The 4953-nt window shown below is 42.1% G+C and overlaps 1 non-coding gene across 1 annotated transcript; it reads left to right on the forward strand.

Moving 5' to 3' along the window:
* Positions 1-4431: 4431 nt before the first annotated feature.
* On the forward strand, positions 4432-4513 carry TRNAS-AGA (transfer RNA serine (anticodon AGA)). The gene has a single exon. It is a non-coding gene; the product is annotated as a tRNA-Ser (tRNA).
* Positions 4514-4953: the final 440 nt, after the last annotated feature.

A 4953-nucleotide genomic window follows, 5' to 3' on the forward strand; every position in this document is an offset into this window, starting at 1 on the left:
TGACCCCCCAAAAATAGTACCATAATGGTATTTCAATTTAGATGGTCTCAAAAGCCCCACTTCTCCCTCCCTTCCTAGGTACTATAGAAGAAACAAATATACAGGAGTCATAGTGTCCCTGTCCTTCAGAAGCTTGTGTCCTGATACATAATATGAAGTCTGGATCACTAATCTACAGAGCTGTGGGTGCATTAGAGTGGCACAGGCCAACAGATTTAAACAAGTTCAGAGGATGAGAGGTATTTTTATTAATAATGGCAGTGCAGGCATGAAAGGATTCCAAAATATAGCAATCTGATATTAAGTTCATATCATCAATTTTACAGCCACTAGACATAGTCTTATCCAGAATAAGCAGCATGGTAATAAGATTCTGCAATGAATGGCTGCAATAAAAATCTCTGAATAATCAAAGAATTTCTAAATTATTTCACCTCTCTGGCTTTGATTGCTTCATCTATAAGATAAAATAGTTTCATACATAATCACTAAGGTCCTTTCCAACCCCCAAACTTCCTTGGACAGTTCATTTCAAGGTAGATACCAATAGGTACCTTTTTAAAGCCATAAAGATTGGTTGACCCGTGGAGAGCAAATCAGTTTGCTTCAAACCCTGGGTTCCTCCCTAACAGGCACTATGGCCAATCAGGGAAAATGGAAGTCTGATGGGCACCAAACCTCAGCCCAGGCCTGTGAGACATTTCCAATCACCTCTGTCAATTTGGTTCTTACTTTGCTTTCATTATAATGCCTGACTGAAATTCCTACTCTGCTCCCATATTTCCCCAGATGATCTTTTTTTTCTTTTCTTTTTCTTGAACCAGACTTAACTTTCTGAAGGTTAAAAATTATAAAGCAAAAAAATGATATGAAATAGAGAAGAGGGAGCTATAGTCACAGAACTGTGGAATTGAAAGGAACGTTTTAATGTGAAGTCTCCAAAAGAGGCTGAACTACAGACTCCTCAGAGGGTTGACTGGTTTGAGCCACATACATTAGCACTTGCCTCCTCTGGGTGATCTGTGTGTTGGTTGCTGTGTGGATGGTGATAAAATATCCATTTGGGTGGGGTCAAAATTATATTACACTCTTAGAGCACATCTGCGAATTCTGGCCTTTTGAACAAATGACCATGGTTCACTGGGCCTCTGTGCTGTCAGAAGCTGCTTCCCAAATGCCAACTTTGAACCTAACCCTACCATATGGACACATGGGGTCAATGAAAAATGGTGTCTGAGGGGCCCCAAAGCACGAGAAGGTCTGGTAAAACAGTGACAGGTTTTATCCAGGCTGCTGAAGAGAAATGTACTGAGACTAGAAAGACTAAGGAGGTGCACGCCTTCAGAACGTGTCTGTGGGTCAAAATACACTCTAACAGATTCTTTTGAGAGCCCCTGGCGGCTGTGTTAACCTTGGCATTGTTAACACTAAGAGGCTATGCTCATTTCTGGCACCTAACACTGGACACATTGACAGCAACGGGTTTGATGGAAGAGGACAGAATCTGTTTTGCAGTTAAAAAAAAAAAAGTTCTCAGATTTCTCAAGTCATTTGAAACCACGCCAGAGAAATGCTTGATTTCAGCATTCTTAAGCTCTCTGCAATGATGCCGCAAGTGGCGTCCCCCACATGTGATGATGTATTTCAGAGCCAGAGTTTTCTCAAGATGTTCCAAGCCTGCAGGCTCCTGATCCTTTTTCAAATTACCGAGATGATAGTATCCCGGTGAGAGTTGTGACTAGTCTAAACTCTCCACAGCTGTGAGAGATGAATGTACAAATTCCAATAAAGATTCTGTGTGTTCTGGACTAAATTTACCTACATGACATCGAGGCCTTACTCAGGAACTACTTAAAAGAACTAAAGCTGCCCCAGTGCTATTCCATTTCTTCCACAGTATCCACTGCTTGCGACTGTTCCCGGAGGATGTCTCCCCTCCCGCCAATGTCACTGTCCAGCAGTGGGTATGTATTTAGAAGGCCTGTGATGTGTGGGGAAGAAAGCAGGGCTGGGAATATTAAACCTAAGTACATGGGAATTCAAAGAAGCCTTGCAATTCATTATGTGACTAGCCAGGAGTATTATAAAACACCTTGTAACTAAAGGGGTTGGCCTGGAGCTGTGTGGGACAACAGAACCAGCTGTATCGCCACCTCTAATTCATTTATAATGGTGCTAGCAAGAATGCAGGCTCAGAGCATTCTTCATTTGCTTGGAAAAACCAACAGGGCTCTGATTTCTTAATATAGACATCTTTTCCCTAAAATACTTTTTGGAATACTAAGTGAATGTAATAATACATAGCATGCCCCTTTGCTATGTTTAACAATTGTATCTTCTGAAGGCACTTGCCTATTCACCTTTATGAAACACCTGACATTCAGCATGCTTTCCATGACTAGGAAAGACTTAGGGGACAAGGATTCACAACATTGTCTACACATACTAAAAATTATAGAGATAAGAGAGAAGATTGGAAAACAAAAAGAAAATGCTAAAGGAATATATAACATTGTTTTAAAAAATTACCTTCTAATATGATTTGCATGAATGTAGACTCTTCTAAAGCCTATCTAACTTCATCTTGTATATCCACAATCCATCATGTAGAGCCCACTGAAAGGTACCCTGGTATCTGGAGATTTTAATAGTGCACTATCATTTCACAGTTACCACAGTCATACACATGTGTCACACTTATATGATATGTGGCATCTCTCCTTGTATACTCTGACCTTTTCTCTCCCAGAAGCAAACCAGAAAGAAAACATAACTAAAGTCAGGAGATCCACTGGAGAGCTGAATGAGTCACAAATGAAATTCTCAAAATACCAAACTCTAGATGATCTATACATAGTATTTTATTAAAATAAGGGTGGCAGTGGGGGGAGGAGGGAACAAGCTCCAATTTTTTTCTAATATTCGCACAAACAAAACATACAAAAACCAGAAACATTTCCTTTTATCTTTTCACTGTCTCTCATTGCAAATCTTATACATGAGATTCAACACTGGTACATATCACCTCAGATTTCATCTTTTCTAGAGAAAAATCAAATCATTAATTTAAGCCCGTCAAACTACATGGCGACTATGCATTACCTCCCCTGGTATCATGTTGTAAGGACAGCTTTTTCAAGTGGCTTTTTCCTGTCTTTCTGCTGGAGGTCAGTTCTAGGTACAATCACCTGGCGAGGCAACTTGGAGAAAAAAAAAATTTTTTTAATTAAAGAGTAGGATACAATATACCAGGATTCTAATGGCTGAAATAAAACTGTAGGGAGAATAACCAGAGTGGCCCTACAGGGAAGGTCAGTGTTGCCTTGCTGAAAATATTCTAAGTTGGTCTGATGGTAGCATTAGTGGTGTGCTAATAAATGTTTCACAACAAGCTCCTAGGGAGAAAAAACCCTGCTTTGTCACATTTGCAATTTCCCTAACGTAAATACACCCACTATGGCTGATTTCAAGCGTCCCAAGTGACATCACTGAATGGGAAGTTAAGAAGAGAAAGTATTTCAGATACAATAGATGTAAATAATCTCAACAGCATAAATAATAATAAAATGTAGTGAAATAACTAAAATGTGGTGAATTTTGAGTATTACCTTTGCTTTCAATATAATTTAATTGCAAGTTTACATAATTTAACTTTTAATAATAGTTCCATTTAACAACTGCCTCCCAAAATCCATGAAAATAGAAGGTGGGCTCTAGTGAGCAGGCACCACTGGCTCCAGCACACCAGTTGCTCTTCAAGGACATTAGAGAGATCTTGAACAAACAACAAACCAAATAAATGAAGCTAATACATCATCTGGATCAAACTGTATCTCCAGAGTTTCCAAGGGAAACTCTTTGCTGACCCACTTTAGCACAGGTTGACGATAATCCCTTACACTTGTAGCACACTTTACACTTTTCCAAGTAGTGCTTTTATGGCCTGGTGGGACTGTCTAGTCCTGCATAGGGAATATTAATTCGTGGGGAACAGCATTCTATTGCCTGGTTGGTGAAAACAAAGTCCTGGGAGCTATTTGTCAAAGAGAAAGGCGGAGGAGTGAAAGTGGTGGCCCTGCAAGGAAGCCAGGAAGCTGGTCGGCCCCCTACGGTTCCTAGTTCCCTCCTGGAAATGGCTCCATCACTGTGCAAGCAGGTAGGTGTGCAGTCGTCGATATTCGTTCATTCTCTCTCTCTCTCTCTCTCTCTCTCATACTTGACTCAGTTTTTTCTGAGAATAGAAAGGGTTGCACGGGATATGTTCTGAGTCCTTCAAACAGCTACAATTATTAGAGCCATAACATTCAAATGTGCTCTCATCAGACAGAACAGCATAGCAATTTTTTTCCTCCAGATCCAAACGTATCTGTTCCTGCAGCAACGCTTGTGCAGAGTCTACATAGATTCTCAATGCCAAAATTAACATCAGCAGTAGTCGTGGCCGAGTGGTTAAGGCGATGGACTAGAAATCCATTGGGGTCTCCCCGCGCAGGTTCGAATCCTGCCGACTACGGGAAAGTCACCATTTTTTTGTTGCAACCATTTACTTTTGTTTTGGCGCATTCTCCCCAAATCTTCCACAGATTTAATAAACTTACGACCGGTAGGAACACGGCAGGGACCTAAACAGAGGAATAAATGAGGGAGTGAAAGAGTGTGCTTGTGGTTACAACTGGGGCCCAGGACGAGGAGAGGAAACAAAACACGCCAGACTAGCTGGACGAAGAAAAGCCAAGCGTCACGAGGTCACACAGTAAGGGATATCTCTCACCTCCGGCCCCGCGAGGACCCCGCGCTGCCCCTGCCTCATGGACCCACCACGTCCTCACGCAAGACCTCGCGGGCATCTCGGATACGACAGCACGGCGCGCGCATGCGCGTGAGCGGCCAGGGAGCGCGCGCGCGCGGCGGGCCCTCGCGTTACCCCGGGCAACCATTCGGCGAGGTGCGACC

The sequence above is a fragment of the Eulemur rufifrons genome, chromosome 3, assembly GCF_041146395.1.
Source record: "Eulemur rufifrons isolate Redbay chromosome 3, OSU_ERuf_1, whole genome shotgun sequence".
In the NCBI taxonomy this organism is placed as follows: Eukaryota; Metazoa; Chordata; class Mammalia; order Primates; family Lemuridae; genus Eulemur; species Eulemur rufifrons.